Source organism: Apodemus sylvaticus, chromosome 8 (assembly GCF_947179515.1).
Source record: "Apodemus sylvaticus chromosome 8, mApoSyl1.1, whole genome shotgun sequence".
Taxonomy (NCBI): domain Eukaryota; kingdom Metazoa; phylum Chordata; class Mammalia; order Rodentia; family Muridae; genus Apodemus; species Apodemus sylvaticus.
Window position 1 is genome coordinate 14,316,015 of NC_067479.1, and position 17,979 is coordinate 14,333,993.

At 34.8% G+C, this 17,979-nt stretch overlaps 1 pseudogene; it reads right to left on the minus strand.

Annotated features, from left to right (window-relative positions):
• LOC127691144 (putative protein FAM10A4) overlaps positions 1-17,979 on the minus strand; it is a 153,965-nt pseudogene that overhangs the window by 131,080 nt on the left and 4,906 nt on the right.

Genomic DNA, 17,979 nt, shown 5'->3' on the forward strand with positions numbered 1-17,979 from the left:
TTAATATGAATATTAGTAAAGGATCTGGATATGTGGCCATGTTGAGGAAGGTATGTAATTGGCATGGGATGAGAGATAAACTGACATATAGGTATTATGGAAAGTTATATTAATTTAATACGACATTTACTATGTCAATTTAGCAGAACAATAATAGTATAACCTATCATAGGATTTATTATATATTAGATTGTATTTACTTACACTGATTTTACAGATATTACATATGGAGAACAAAATTATTTAATATTGTTCATAATTTAAATGAAAATAAAAAACTAATTTAAATTCTACTTGCATCTTTCTTTGTGTTCACTAAAATTAGAAGATAATTTCAGAAGTAAATGTATAATAATCTATCCCAAATTTTTTGTTATAATGTTTTATGTTATGTATAAGTTTAATGAACTCTATTCCTGATCCTTTTAATATAATACATATTTGTGGCTAACATCAATTGTTTTTAGTTATAAAATCAAAATCCCATTACTACTTATCTTAAAAATAAATCATGTAAGGATTATGACTCATTATCCTTGGAACAGTAACATAAAACACATGGGTTAATTATGAATTAAGTCTATGACAAGTACATATTAAAACCCTCTGATATTCCAGATATTATTCATATATTGTACAAATTTAATATCTCCAAGAAGATTACACCTGAGTCATCAATTCAAAAATTAATTAATAAAATTTTATACTTTTAATTTATAAAAACCATCAACATGTAAATTTTCCTATGAGACATTTATGAGAATAATAAAATGAAACATTTTATTTTCTTATGCTTATTGAGTGGAAATGATATTTTTATAACTCTTATTGATATAAGTAAACATATATAAATATTGATCAAAGGGTAACAAAAGTCAAGTAACAAGAATATTTTCAAGTCAATAGATGCAAATATAGTGAAATAATTTTCTGTGTGTTTTTTAAAATCCTATTTAGGAATTTCCTTATTCATTTTAGCAAATTTTATTTTTTTCTGAAAATATGAAAGCAAAATTTTGACATATTGTTAATCACATGCACACTGAATAAATTGAATTAGGTATTAAAATTAGCCATACTTCTAATTTAATCAATATTGAAATATAGAGTGATAATATTTATATGCCTAATTCCTATATGTATTTTAAATAATTAAAGTTCTGAAAAATATCCTGAAATAAACAATATAATACCACAATAATTTTAAAATTCTACATTTTTCTGTACTTGTTTATATTGAAGTTAAATTACTCCTGTAATTTAACAGTGGTTTCATAATATATAAAAAGTTGTTAAGTTAGACAAATTTAAGGTTTAAATAGTAATCAGAATGAAACTTAACTACTTTACCAATATTAAAAAATGCCACTTTCAAATGTTTTTCCCAGTAATTTTCCTTCATAACAAAAATACAGAGTGTTTCTTACTTTCTATGTGTTTTTGTCACTGGCAGCAGATAGAAGTCGTGGAAACATTTTCTGACAGAAATCAAAATCCCATTACTACTTATCTTAAAAATAAATCATGTAAGGATTATGATTCATTATCCTTGGAACAGTAACATAAAACACATGGGTTAATTATGAATTAAGTCTGTGACAAGTACATATTAAAACCCTCTGATATTCCAGATATTACTCATATGTTGTACAAATTTAATATCTCCAAGAAAATTACACCTGAGTCATCAATTCAAAAATTAATTAATAAAATTTTATACTTTTAATTTATAAAAACCATCAACATGTAAATTTTCCTATGAGACATTTCCTATGAGAATTCTCTATTAACTACAGCTGCCTGTTGTGGCTGGTGCCAATTAATCCTGCTCAAATCAACCCAGAGATGATAGCACATTCCTTGTTACCCGGCCCAATGTTCAGGGATCCCAAATGAAGGACATGTTCAGGCAGCCTTATACCTTAACAGGCCTTAAATAGCTCAATGGCTGCACTACTTCCCATATACAGTTGATGTATAATATATCGAGTTAATCTATATTCCATCTTTGCTGCCTCTGGGGTCCTCCTTCCCTGGCTTTATCATGATTGGTATGGTATGCTCTCTCTTCCACACCGCTCAGCCCTTGGTCTTACTCCTATCATGGCCTGGCAGTTCTACAGTTCTCCTTCCTCCTTCCTCCCTCAGGGACTTGCCTAGGCGTCCTAAAGCCCAGTCTCTCTCTCTTTGGCCAACCATTGGTTCCCAACAACTTTATTTACTAATGATCAAAGCCAACTGGGCACAGGGTGCCTCCACATCTTACATGCAGACTGTGGATTCCATGTAATTTGGGCACCTGATTAGCCTAAGTAGCCTTAGACCAAATCCACAACAATCTATCCTCAGTCACTCCCTCCCAGACCGTTTTTTTGTTTGTTTGTTTGTTTGGTTGGTTGGTTGGTTGGTTTTTTTTTTTTTTGGTTTTTGGTTTGTTTGTTTGTTTGTTTTATGTACAATACCATGTAACAAATTGACACAAAGCATAGTGGCTTATGTGGTTGTCTACTCCCGGCTGCACAGTTTTCTCATAGATCATCTGAAACATTTGCAGTTAATGATCATCTGGAGCTTAAATACCATAGAGGCAAAATTGAGGCCAATAGTTTTGTTTGAAATACTTGGCTATGGCATGGCTGACACATGTGTGCTAGGTATAACAATTAACAATGCAATTAACCAGTCTATCTCTCTCTCTCTCCACCTCCATATTTATCTCCTCCTTTTCTTTCTCCTTCACCTTGCATGCTGTCTGCACATGCATCATTATCACTTTGTTAATATTGTGTTGAGACTAAAGACACTGAGTAAAGAATCCAGAGGAATAGAGATGTCATACACTCTTGGATTCCCACCCATAGTTTTCTTGACACTTGAAATTAGTACGTAACATTCACAATTACCTAACTAATTTTAATACATTGCTTGTAACTGAAGTCTATAAATTATACTGGGGTTCATTATTTTTGTTTTATAGTTCTTTGAATATGGAAAGACAACATAAATGCCAGTCATCCATAAATTCTAATATTAGACTATCATAAAACAGATCACTGGATATCCTAAGAGTATCTTTGGGCCCTCTGTTTTTCTCTTTCACCCAGGATGCAAAAACATTCTAACATTCTTAATTTTAGACACTAATCAATTATTAATTTACTTGAAGTAATTATAAAGATTAATGTGATGTTTTGATATATATTTGTATTATGGAGTGATTAAATCAATCAAATCAAAACTTTAATTTCTAGTGTACTTATTTTTTGTGATAGAGACAATTAAAATTTAATGTATAATTTTTGGAATATAAAATATATCATTAAACTCTTTCCATGTAATACATTGGTTTTCATAATTATATTTAATTATGTCATTTCTCTTCCCTTTTCCTCCCTCTAGTCCCTCCCAGGCACTCAGCCAATTATATGGTCTGGTGTTAATTGTTTTACATAAATATGTAAAATACTTTATATGAAAATATATGCAGAATATATAATAATTCACATGTGCTCTCTCTCTCTCACAGACACACATGCACACTCATACACTCACACAGTATCAAAACGTATCCTGCTCAGCCTTTCTAATGTTACTTTTACTTGTATGTGTGTGTAGGATTTTAGACATGAGCATTTCGTATTGAGTAAACAATTGGTGTACTCTTCTTTACAGAAGACTATTTTCCCTGCTGTCAGCATTCCTTAATTGCTTATAGTTCCTTGTCTAGGGTTGAGGCCTTATGGGCTTTTCCTTCTTCACTTTGGTTTGTCTGTTGTTGTCATTCCAAATACATGATTACACTTTATTTCTCTTAAGTAGTTTCAAGAGTTGGAAGCATTAGGGACTTCTTGACACCTTTGAGTTGCTGATTTCATTAATCTAAAGAGCATCCCTTCATGATAAGACATTTTACTTCCCTTTAGAATTTTCCTACAAGAGAGAAAATTTTACCTGCCAGGAAACAGCTATACTACACTGGTGTGAGATATAATATTTCATGAACAATACTTTTAGGCTGGACTATTGATCTGGTATTTGCTTAGAGATTTCTCTGTCAATGTATTGTTATTAAAAGTTGATATGTTTCCATACTGTTTTTCACAGTTTATCAAAAAACACTAGATGTATGAACATTCAAATTTTTATTTAGTACCTGCAATGTTAAGTGAATATAAAGATAAAATAGTTCCTCATTTCTTATTTCCAAATAATATTACTGCTTTAAACATAAACATCAATGCTTTCTATTTTCTTTATGATTCCTTTCGTTTTGTGTTTTTTTGTTCTATCTACTGAAATTGAGTCACTTTTAGTAAATGCATTAGTGAGTCTATTTTTATTGATATTTAATTAAAATAATCAATAACAGAAATGACTTAACATTGACATATTTTTCATTCTCTAATATTTGTGTTTTAAGACACCCTAGAGAATGTGATAAAGCTCTATACCAGCTACATCATAGATAGGCAATTATATATCTCAAATATGTAAAAACTAAAAATGAATTACCAAAATTAAAATCAACAATCTACCAATCAATAAGCAGATAAGACATCAAATTTGGAGGGGTAATCTCAATTCCTATATTTGGAAGATTTGGAGTATGTAATTTAGATATGCAATGTAGTATTTGCAATATTACATTGCATATCTAAAGATTAGAAAAAGTATAAATATAAAACAGTACTAATTTTGAAAACTCTACAAATACTTAGTCATCAAGGAAATAGAAGCTTACTGTCCTTTAAAATTCTATTACCAGTCAAATATCCATCATTAAAAAAAACCAAAATCAAAGTATACTGGCAGCCATGCTGTGCGGGCAACTTCTTTACATGGTAAACTGGTGGAGCGACTATAGGATCCAGTGTGAGGGTGTCTCAGAAGTTACAAATAGCACAATACTAGGAACAAATTATACCATTCCTGAGCCTTCTGGAATAGTCTGAATTCTACCATAGATTTACACAAACATCAATATGTGAATTGCCTATCATTAAATGAAAAATAATAAAAATATAATATATATGCCCAATTAAATTGTATTTATAAACAAAAGTAAAAATAAGCCATCTTCAGGAAAATAATGGCTCTGAAAATTATTGTGTCTAGTGAGGTAAGACAAATATTGAAAGACATGTAGACCATGTTTATATGCAAATACTTTGTTTTAATATTAAATATCTGTACATATATGTGATTCTTGAGTGTGAAGAAAGGTCATGAAACTGAACAGAGGACCACGAAAGGTGGAAAAAGTGTTTACACGGGTAAAAATAAACTGGAAAAACAATTTGATAGAGGACTGGCTTGTGAGGAACAAACAAAATAACGGATGCCTGCTCTTCAAAATATGAGAAACAGACTTTTATAGGACAATTTCAAGATTTACAGTTATATTGAAATCTTTAAATAACTTCAGGGTTATCACTGTGTATGCCACTTCAAAAATATAGCCAGAAAGAGCTTGTCATGTTACTACAATATAAAAATCCAGGGCTGTTGGGGATAAGGAACAGACCTAAGCCTAGCATGGACATGACTTTGAGCATACAATAACCAGTCCTACTTAATATTAAGAGGTACTAATATTGTGATATAAGATCATTTACAAATCTTCTGTGAGCCAATGTTACCAGTATTTCACATATTGACCCTGGTGTATACTGTATTGGATTTTTGTGGCAATTTCAGGATACTACTGCAGCTCAATGTATAAAAGACATTTATCATTCCTAGTACTTGTTCTTACTTAACCTGATCAGAAAACTTTCTTAGTATGGCGATGTTTGAAATGTAAAAAACAGTTAAAATTTCCTGAAATGAAGTTACTTTTGTTGTGAGAGGAACTATTAAAAAGAGTAAAGATTTAAACAAGTTTTCCCAGCATCTAATCTGCTTCTTAATGCTACTGATCAATATTAGTGTCTAGAACTGAAAAACTATTAAATATTAGATATCTGTTGCCATAGAAAGAAATTTTCTTTAAAACATCATAACTACATGTTTGTTTTTCATTCTTCCATATTTCTTTTTGTCATGATCTCAGTCCCTTTCTTTTCTTTCTTTTGCTAAGAAACAGGCTTTCTGTAGAGATCAGACTGTCCTCGAGCTTTACTAGATCTTGTTGATATTTGTCTGAGTGCTGACATTAAAAGTGAGCAAATTTATTCAATATTTTCTTGTATCATTTCTTATTTTCTTATATAGTTTTGGTGATTTGGGAATTTAATACAAGTTTGATTAGGTAATTCTTATATGTGGTATCCATGAACTTGCACTAGATACTACCTACCAGGCAACATTATTTATCTAAAAAATATTTTAAATTGACAAATAAAATCATGTGTATTGGTTAGGGGGCAAACAAACAGTGCTTTGAAATATGAAAATATAAAATTACTAAGGCAATTATGACTAGTACACATATTGTTAGAAATGTGATGTATTTTTCAGTAATAATACCAAATTTTCTCATCATAGCTCATTACTATACTCTGTTGTTAATTGTGTGAATTTCAGAAGCATGCTCTTGATTTGCTATGTTTGAATTATTTCATTATAATAATTATATATAGCATATCAAAAAATAAGTTGATTAACAAAGCATTTTAAAACACTCTGATCATATAAATTCCTCAAAGAATTAGCCAAACACTATATTTAAGATGAGGCTGAGCTACAAAGAAAGGTACACTATTATCATTTCTTGCTTAATATCAAAAGAAATTATTTGCACATTGATAATTAGAAGACAAACTTGTATCATCATATAAAATTCTTATTCTATTGGTCATAAGGTCAATCATTCAATAGGAATAATGCATCCTATATTTTCCTACATATGGTGATTAAAGTTTATAATAATATCATTTAAATATTATTACTTATTACAAAGCTAAAAGTGAAAATGACAAATATGTGATTAGGAAAGTATTTCTATTGTAAATTCCACAGTACACTTTTTGGAATGGTGGGGGCATGTGAGAAGAGGTTGAGGGGTGGAGATATGGAGGATAGTGGGGGATAGTGAGTGGTAATAAGGAGGTGGGGGGAGTGTGGGGTGTGGGAGAGGAGTATGACTGGAGCAGTTCTGAAGCTACAGTGGAATTGAGACTTGCCCAAACACTGGAAATCTATCCTGAGATCAATAGAAGTAGGATAGATCCCCCCCATCCCTTGCGTGGGAATCTCAGTGCATGTAGCTCTATGACTCCACCTCTTCCCCAGTAGATCACATAGTCTGTAGGGTAGCCAGGTTCAACTTCCTTTCCCTTTATAAGGTCATGTCCAGCAGCACCTGGATTTCCTCTTTATGCAAATGAGGCATCCACAGCCAACAATGTACACTCATTCTTAGAGTCCCTACTCATCCCCAAAGTATTAAAACAGCCTTTGTTACCCATATTAAAATGAGCTGTCTTGCTGAAGCTTTCTCCAGAGAATCTGTTCTTAGGACCCACAGTGCTGTTTGAGGTGTCTGCAGCTATTCCCACTGAAAATATTAGGAAAGCAGAGCCCGAAGGATAAACAGGATTCGTGAATATTATACAGTTTCATAAATGCAATTAAGAATGAGAAACTTTTTAAATGGTTTAAGCATTTGGGTAGAAAAGTTTTGTTCATAAATATATGTGGAAAATGCTTTTAAAAGACATAATGAATCAGTGAAATTTGAATCTTTGAAATTCATCGAATTGTGGTACCAATTACTCCAGTAAAACTGAATTTGATTTTGCACTTAAATGCTTGTATTTTACTGCAATAAGTTTTATAGAGCAGTATTTAGTTTATCACAGAATGAGGGAACGCATCTTCTGGATTGAATTCACCTTCTGTTAATTGCACACTTGGCATATGAAATGGTTGTATATGTACCAAACTTACTTTTATCAGATTTTAAAAAGGAAAACCACGTGAACAGCACAAGTTATACATGATGGCAACAGAAGTTATACTGTATGCCTGTACTTGGGATGTAGAGGGGATAGGCTCAAGAATTCAAACACAGAATCAGCTACATAGGGATTTTGAGGCCAGACTAGGTTGCAAATGTCTATGGATCAAGTAAAGAAGAAAGAACAAAGTTAGGAAAGTGACTCCTTGGGCAAATGCAATCACATAATATCATACAAAGATATACATTAAATACCTGTATGCACACAGCCTATCAGTCTACATTATGTCCTGTTTCTTTAACATTATTTAGAATCAAACTATGACTAATTATTTAGATAAAATGATTGTATTCAGCAATATATAAAGTTTTATTGATAATAAAGTTTATTTATAGAAGCTACTTAATAATTTATATATTTGGGAAGAGTGAATAGCAGAGAAATCTTTAATATCATTGATACCTTAAATCATTGAAAAAGAATACATAATTTTTCTTCAATAAATTAATTAACTATCTAACATTTAAAATAGTCCATCATTTCATTTTTTTCGAAGAAAAAGCTCTATGCAACATAAGTTACAAAATAAGATTTTCCCATGTCAATTACCAAATTGGATATAATTTAATTAAATCATGAGTAAGATGGTTCAGAAACTCTGAACAACATTGCCATAACTACAAGACCAAATAATCAATGAAAACTTTTATCTGTGATGACAAATATACATTTATAAAACATTTGTGGAACTATAATTCATTTTCAGTAAAATGTGCAAATGAACAACAATTTCATAAAGAGTCACTGTTGTTACTCAGGAAATGTAAATTAAGCCTATAATGAATATGTAATCTGCATCCATTATGGTGGACAGAATAAGAAAAGAAAATCTATATAAATATATGAAGAAAAGAAAAAAGGCAAGGCCTAAAAGGCTTTGACTGATTGTGAGGATGTGAAAAAATACACAGTATAATCCCTCACCATTGGGCACATAAGATTGTGTGGCCATTCTGAACTCTAGTTTGGTGATTCTTTATTTATCAAGACAATTAACACATGGCAAAACAAATAATGGAAGTGATAAAAGTATATATCTACGATAGATTTTCATAGTAACAACTTTTTAAATTATATTCTACTAGGAAAAGTTCCCAACAAATTAATAATCTGGCCATGTTACAGACAGGTTTACAGAGAAAGCACTCACATAAGTTGCAGAGTGGCTTGTACCTATTATTTGTCCTTTTAATTCCCTAGGTGACCATCGATAGAAAGCAAGAGGCTTCTGATTATCAATCACTACAAACACAAACATACCATGCCAGATGCTATCTTTTTTTCTAGCATGGGTTCATATGAAACAATTTATATGCAGCTCATGTTTGGTGGATGCTTATTTTCTTAACAACTTCATCAAGGAGGATACAAGGCATTTGTTCTTTACAAGCAAATCTGTTATTGCATCCTCATTGCCTTTCTGCATAGTGTTTACTCTTCTTCATGTCCTCTAATGTCTGCAGGCTTCTTAATTATGCCGGCATTCTAAATGTCTTTGTTTCTCCTGGGTTGATAATAGTGTGCTAGACTTAGGCCCACAGAGCAGGAAGTAGGGACTTGATTTTGAATAATCAGGCAGTTCCTTCCAATGTAAAACTACTACTCACAAGAATTTGATCTGTATAAGATGTAGTATAATTATGTGCATGTTTAGATTTTAGAGGTTAAACACTCCAGTCAGGGAATTATAAACTGGTTTAGTCAACAAAATTACTAGAATTTCTGCTAATTCATAATGCAGACCATAATAAAAAGATTTTGTTTTGTCCTCAATAGGTACAGGCTTTAGAGGATTTTTGTCATTTCAACCTTGAATCTAGAGAACTAATATGACATGGGTTTCTGTTGTTGATATGTTGATAGCTTATGCATATTGTGTCTTTATATAACCTTTAAATTCCTATTTCTGACATAATCAAAATGGACTTCTTGATTCATAAGTTTCAGCCAGCATTGGCAAAATCTAAGATACTGTGAATGGGGAGCATCAGATGTTGCTTCAGACAAGTTGTAGAAAAAGGAGACAAGGGTTCTCAAGTTGCTTATTTCCTTTGTGACAAGATATGTCCCTCAATGCTCACTTATAGCAATGACCCATTAACCAAAAAGGAAAGTTTAAACCTAGCCCACATACATATAAGAATCTGGAATGATAGCACAAAGGAACTGCTGTTGTGTACTATAACATACCTCTAGGGGAATTACAGAAGTACTATTATAATATAAATATTAAAAAATCCAAGTAGGACAGAACTTTGAGTAAATCACTTTACTGCTATTTGAAGATTGGAGAGAGAAGTAAATTAATGTTTAGTTTATCAATGATATCTGTTTTTTTTTTAACTTTTTTTATTCGATATATTTTTTTATTTACATTTCAAATGATTTCCCATTTTCTAGCCCCCCACTCCCCGAAAGTCCCATAAGTCCCCTTCTCTCCCCCTGTCCTCCCACCTACCCCTTCCCACTTCCCCGTTCTGGTTTTGCGGAATACTGCTTCACTGAGTCTTTCCAGAACAAGGGGCCACTCCTCTTTTCTTCTTGTACCTCATTTGATGTGTGGATTATGTTTTGGGTATTCCAGTTTTCTAGGTTAATATCCACTTATTAGTGAGTGCATACCATGATTCACCTTTTGAGTCTTGGTTACCTCACTTAGTATGATGTTCTCTAGCTCCATCCATTTGCCTAAGAATTTCATGAATTCATTGTTTCTAATGGCTGAATAGTACTCCATTGTGTAGATATACCACATTTTTTTGTATCCACTCTTCTGTTGAGGGATACCTGGGTTATTTCCAGCATCTGGCAATTATAAATAGGGCTGCTATGAACATAGTAGAGCATGTATCCTTATTACATGGTGGGGAATCCTCTGGGTATATGCCCAGGAGTGGTATAGCAGGATCTTCTGGAAGTGAGGTGCCCAGTTTTCGGAGGAACCGCCAGACTGATTTCCAGAGTGGTTGTACCAATTTGCAACCCCACCAGCAGTGGAGGAGTGTTCCTCTTTCTCCACATCCTCGCCAACACCTCCAGTCTCCTGAGTTTTTAATATTAGCCATTCTGACTGGTGTAAGGGGAAATCTCAGGGTTGTTTTGATTTGCATTTCCCTAATGACTAATGAAGTTGAGCATTTTTTAAGATGCTTCTCCGCCATACGAAATTCTTCAGGTGAGAATTCTTTGTTTAACTCTGTACCCCATTTTTAATAGGGTTGTTTGGTTTTCTGGAGTCTAACTTCTTGAGTTCTCTGAAGAGATGAAACAAAATGATTTGACCCAGATTAACAGATGCTTGCATAGCATAGTTCAATAATCAAAATGATCAGTAAGAACTGAAATATACTTTTAATCTCAGTATGTCCATTTAGCATCCACAGAGACAATTGTGCAGCAAATGTTATAAAGAGGACAGGATGACCATTCAGTAGTGACAGTCTCCCTCATTTCAGGAAGACATTTTCATTTTAGCTACAGTTACAACACATTGTCACTGGAAATTGCAACCCTTACTTAAGCAATCTTCTTTAAAAGGACAAGTAGTAAAGACCTATCTGTAAAACACTACTATTCCTGATCCCTAGTCATGGTTCATGTTGTCAAGAATATCATTTGGGATGCTCTCAAGTATTAGCTTACGCTGATAGCTTACAGAAAAGCATCTTCAAGCATCTTACAAACGCATCTCACCAACATTTGAGAAACAATGGCATCAAAATTGAAGTGTTAATTTATCATCTCATCAACCATACTAGTATATATTACATTACTGATATTTTCAATCCTTCAAAAAACAGAATTAAGTGGAAAATTCCTTGACAACTTCAGATAGGCAGTACTGAGTTCTAGCACCTGAAATATAAAAACCCAGAGTAAAATGGCTGAAGAAATATTTCTTTTTTTAAATATTTTTATTTTCTAAATTCTTTGTTTACATTCCAAATGATTTCCCCTTTCCCGGATCCCCCCTAACCATATGTCCCATAAGCCTTCTTCTCTCCATCCCTTCTCCAATCACCTCCCTCCTTATTCTCTGTCCTTACATTCCCTTCCCATGCTAGATCAATCCTTTCCAGGATCAGGACCCTCTCCATACTTCTTCATGGGAGTCATTTGTTATACAATTTGTGCCTTGGGTATTCAGGGCTTCTGGGCTAATTAATATCCACTTTTCAGAGATTGCATTCCATGTGTATTCTTTTATCATTGGGTTACCTCACTTAGGATGATATTTTCCAGATCAAACCATTTGCCTAAAAATTTTGTGAATTCATTGTTTCTAATTGCTGAGTAGTATTCCATTGTGTAAATATACCACATTTTCTGTATCCATTCCTCCTTTGAGGGGCATCTGGGTTCTTTCCAGCTTCTGGCTATTATAAATAAGGCTGCTATGAACATAATGGAGCATGTGTCTTTATTGCATGCCAGGGAATCCTTTGGGTATATGGCCAGGAGAGGTATAGCAGGGTCATCTGGAAGTCTCATGTCCAGTTTTCTGAGGAACCTCCAGACTGATTTCCACAGTGGTTGTACCATCTTACAGCCCCACCAGCAGTGGAGGAGTGTTCCTCTTTCTCCACATCCTTGCCAACACCTGCTGTCTCATTAGCCATTCTCACTGGTGTAAGGTGAAGTTTCAGGGTTGTTTTGATCTGCATTTCCCTAATGACTAATGATGTTGAGCACTTCCTAGGTGCCTCTCGGCCATCCGAATTTCTTCAGGTGAAAAATTCTTTGTTAAGATCTGTACCTCATTTTTTAATAGGGTTATTTGGTTCCCTGGGGTCTAACTTCTTGAGTTCTTTGTATATATTGGATATTAGCCCTCTATCGGATGTGGGGTTGGTGAATATCCTTTCCCAATTTGATGGTTGCCATTTTGTCCTTTTAACAGTGTCCTTTGCCTTATAGAAACTTTGTAATTTTATGAGGTCCCATTTGTCAATTCTTGATCTTAAAGCATAAGCTATTGGTGATCTGTTCAGGAACTTTCCCCCTGTGCCCATGTCCTCAAGGATCTTCCCCAGTTTCTTTTCTATTAGTTTCAGTGTGTCTGGTTTTACATGGAGGTCCTTGATCCACTTGGAGTGAAGTTTAGTACATGGAGATAAGAATGGATCAATTCACATTCTTCTGCATGCGGACCTCCAATTGATCCAGCACCATTTGTTGAAAAGGCTATCTTTTTTCCACTGGATGTTTTTAGCTTCTTTGTTGAAGATCAAGTAACCATAGGTGTGTGGATTCATTTCTGGATCTTCAATTCTATTCCATTGGTCCACTTGTCTGTCACTGTGCCAATACCATGCAGTTTTTTAATACTATTGCTCTGTAGTATTGCTTGAAGTCAGGGATACTGATTTCCCCAGAATTTCTTTTGTTGTTGAGAATAGTTTTAGCTATCCTGGGTTTCTTGTTATTCCAGATGAATTTGAGAATTGCTTTTTCTAACTCTGTGAAGAACTGAGTTGGGATTTTGACGGGGATTGCATTGAATCTGTAGATCGCTTTTGGCAAGATGGCCATTTTAACTATATTAATCCTGCCAATCCAGGAGCATGGCAGATTTTTCCATTTTCTGAGGTCTTCTTCGATTTCCTTCTTTAGAGACCTGAAGTTCTTGTCATATAGATCTTTCACTTGTTTGGTTAGAGTCACACCAAGATACTTTATATTGTTTGTGGCTATTTTGAAGGGTGTCATTTCCCTAACTTCTTTCTTAGCCTGCTTATCCTTTGAGTGTAGGAAGGCAACTGATTTGCTTGAGATGATTTTATAACCAGTCACTTTGCTAAAGTTGTTTATCAGCTATAGAAGTTCTCTGGTGAAGGTTTTCGGGTCACTTAAGTAGACTATCATGTCATCTCCAAATAGTGATAATTTGACTTCTTCCTTTCCAATTTGTATCCCCTTGACCTCCTTTTGTCGTCTAATTGCTCTAGCTAGAACTTCAAGTACTATATTGAAAAGATATGGAGAGAGAGGAAAGCCTTGTCTAGCCCCTGATTTTAGTGGGATTGCTTCAAGTTTCTCTCCATTTAGTTTGATGTTGGCTACCGGTTTGCTGTATATTGCTTTAATGATGTTTAGGTATGGGTCTTGAATTCCTGTTCTTTCCAATACTTTTAGCATGAAAGGATTCTGGATTTTGTCAAATGCTTTTTTTGCATCTAATGAGATGATCATATGGTTTTTTTCTTTGAGTTTGTTTATGTAGTGGATAGCATTGATGGATTTCCTTATATTGACCCATCCCTGCATCCCTGGAATGAAGCCTACTTGATCATGGTGGAAGATCGTTTTGATGTGTTCTTGGATTCGGTTGGCAAGAATTTTATTAAGTATTTTTGCATCAATATTCATAAGAGAAATTGGCCTGAAGTTCTCTTTCTTTGTTGGATCTTTGTGTGGTTTTGGTATCAGCGTAATTGTGGCTTCATAGAACGAGTTGGGTAGAGTTCCTTCTGTTTCTATTTTGTGGAATAGTTTGAAGATATTGGTGTTAGGTCTTCTATGAAGGTCTGATAGAACTCTGCACTGAAGCCATCTGGTCCCGTGCTTTTTTTGGTTGGGAGACTTTCTATGACCCTTTTTATTTCTTCAGGTGTTATGGGACTGTTTAAATGATCTATTTGATCCTGATTTAGTTTTGGTGTAGGATATCTGTCTAGGAAACTGTCCATTTCCTCCAGATTCTCCAGTTGTGTTGAATATAGGCTTTTGTAGTAGGATCTAATGATTTTTTTAATTTCCTCAGTTTCTGTTGTTATATATCCCTTTTCATTTCTAAGTTTGTTAATCTGGATACTGTCTCTGTGCCCTTTGGTCAGTCTGGCTAAGGGTTTATCTATCTTGTTGATTTTCTCCCAGAAGCCCCTCTTGCCTCTTGCAGGACCTGGAGATGTGGCATTGCTGCCCAGGCTGATCTGGATCTTGAAGCCGAGAGATCTGAGGGCTCCTGCCAGAGGTCTCAGGACTGGAACCTAAGCTCTGTCACTGGAGCAAGCTGTGCGCTCAGGGTGCACACCAGGTCTCCTGCAGTTCCTGGAGACCGAGTGCTGTGGCCCAGGCTGTTCATATCCCAAAGCAGACACTTGAAGGCTCCTGCTGGAGCCGGCTGGGTTCACCAGAGCACACTGACTCCTCCCAGTTGCCCTCCCCGGAAGCCCCTCTTGCCTCTTGCAGGACCTGGAGATGTCGAAATATTTCTTTCATGTTTACAATGACAGAAGTATTTGTAGAACATTTTTAAAGGTACTCTTTGCCAGTTTTGTAGATGCATATGATGTGTTTTGATCAAAGTCACACCTGTTCCCTCTTCTCTGACTCTTTCCATATCTCCCACACTACTTTTCCTCTCAATTATATATACTTCAAATGAACCACAAATTCATTTTGTGCTTAGGCCGTAAACATTCCTCCTAATCAAAGCAAGTTAAATTTCTGACAAGATATATTTCTTGTTCTACTAAGTAGTAGATGTTATTATTCATGCAGGAAAAATAGCTTTTAAATATATAAATCAGCACCATGGCAGTATATACATGTATATTGCTGATTTGAGATTTTACAATTTAATATGGTTATAGGTATATATTTCTACCATACCACTTTTGCTATACAATCAGTAGTTTGGTATGTTTTATTGTTATTTGTATATCCTGATTTACCTCATGACATTTTGACTACAAATTTTGATCTTAAACTTTATAATTTTTTAATGTCATATATTTTGATCTGTTTTGGGCAAAAGATAGTTTGATTAAAAATATGAATCTTTTCAAATATTTTGAGACCTACACTTTGTTGTAACCATAAACTGGTCTAGGAAAAGATGCCATGTTTAACAAGCAATGATCACTGGGCAGTTCATAGGTAGAGATCAGTGCAATGGTGCTGCTTCATAGGTTCCTTGTGTTAGGCTTGGTTTCCTTACTTCTTTTCTGTCTTGGCTGATTAATTATTGGTTGGATATTTACTTACTGGGTGACCTGCTGAGGCTGAGGAAAAAGCTGAGGTGAAAAAGAGAGTTGGTTGAAGGCTAAAGACTGATGGTCCCTGGCCTTAGAGACTTACTATTTGTTCTTTAGTAAGCACTGGTTTCTGAATAGCTGTCACAGCAGAAATGTTTGTAGGCATTTCCATTAAGGCTACTACCTAACTGAACATTCATTATCAATCTTCTACATCCTTAGATTTATTAAAAGTTTACAAAAATAATTTTATGTCATAAGTTAGCACAGTTTTGTTAAAAGACAACTCAGGTGCCTTGTGTCTCACTTGTTTTGAAGTTTTGAATAGACAGTCCAGTCAGTATTTTATTTTCTCTTCTTATACATGTCTTGACCATACATGAATAAATGTTTGCAAATGTGTTGCTTCTTCCAACAGTGATACTCGATTTAGCGTGTGATATAATTTAGGTTACAGGTACCTCAATATAGCATTCGTTTTATAACTTTTATCTGTCTACTCTAGCTGCTTGTTCCTCACTTTGTCATGAGCTTCTGATAGACTCCATATGGCTAGGTTACATTTTATTCATTCTTCCAATTTTTTTAAACTTAAACCAATTATATTTATAGACGATTATTGCCATGAAGAACTGACTCTCCCATTTTGTTGTTATCTACATGCCATATAGCAGTTTTGTTTGTCAGTTTTCTGAAGCTCTACATTCTAGTTTTGGTTTTGACATGTCATGGATATATCACTATTTCTCATTATTTTAAATATGTTATATAGATATTTTCCTATGCCTACCACAAAGATAATGCTTAACACTCTAGATTTAAATCAACTTACCTTTAACAACAAGTACAGTTCCTGCTTCTTTTAGACAATGTTTTACATCATTGGTGTCATAAAAAGCATTTCTTTGTATTGTGTAGACCTATAAAAATCATGAAATAATCATCACTTAAAATTCATCATTCTCTTTTGTTGGTTGGAATGTAAATGAGGATTTATTCAAGTCATAATAATTAATAGATTTTAAGTTAATGCTTTTAAATGTACTACATTTTCTAGATCCATTCCTCCATTGAGGGACATCTGGGTTGTTTCCACCTCATGAATATTATAAATAAGGCTGCTATTAATATAGTAGAACATGTGTCCTTGTGATATGGTAGAATTTCTTTGGGGTATATGCTCATGAGTGGTATCGCTGAGTCTATTTCCAGTTTTCTGAGATTTCCAGAAAATGGAAATCCATTTCCAGATTAATGTCCAAAGTGGTTGTCCCAGTTTGCAATCCTGTCAGAAATCATCTTTCTCCACATCCTCACAAGCATCTGCTATTGACTGAGTTTTTGATGTTAGGCATTCTGATTAGTGTAAGATGGAATCTCAGAGTTGTTTTGGTTTATAGTTCCCTCATGACCAAGGATGTTGAAAATTTCTTTAGGTATTTGCCAGCCAGTAGAGATTCATCAGTTGAGAATACTTTGATTAGCTCTGAACCACATTTTTAATTGAGTTATTTGATCCTGTGGAGACTTGAGGTCCTAGAGAAAGGGGATGTTATATCTCGGGGAGCAGCGGTGGCGGCAGCAGCAACAGCAGCAACAGCAGCAACAGCAGCAGTGGCTGGTCCAGAGGAAGGGCCATCAGCGGTGGAACCAAGCTGACAGGGTCCAGGCAGACCCTGCGCCCACGACCACTGGCCATCGCTGGCCAGCCGGGCTGCAAGCAGTGGAGGATTTACGGCGCCTTTCACCACACAGAAGCCACGTCAGAACTCTGCCTCCCTCCAGTCAGATACGAGGCCTCCATATTGATTCTCCAATGCCAGAGAAATCAGACAGACTGAGGTATGCAAATACAACCCGAGACCAACATCGCGGGAGTCTAAGCCCGTCAGGCAATGGCCTGCATCCAGGCACTGAGCTGGTCGGGGGTGGGGGGGGCACCGGGGTGCAAACCCGGCCAGGAGGTTGTTTGCCCTGGCAGGTGCGCACGCCACCACCATTTTGCCTACGGGAAGCCAGAGAGTCCTAACAGGCAAAAC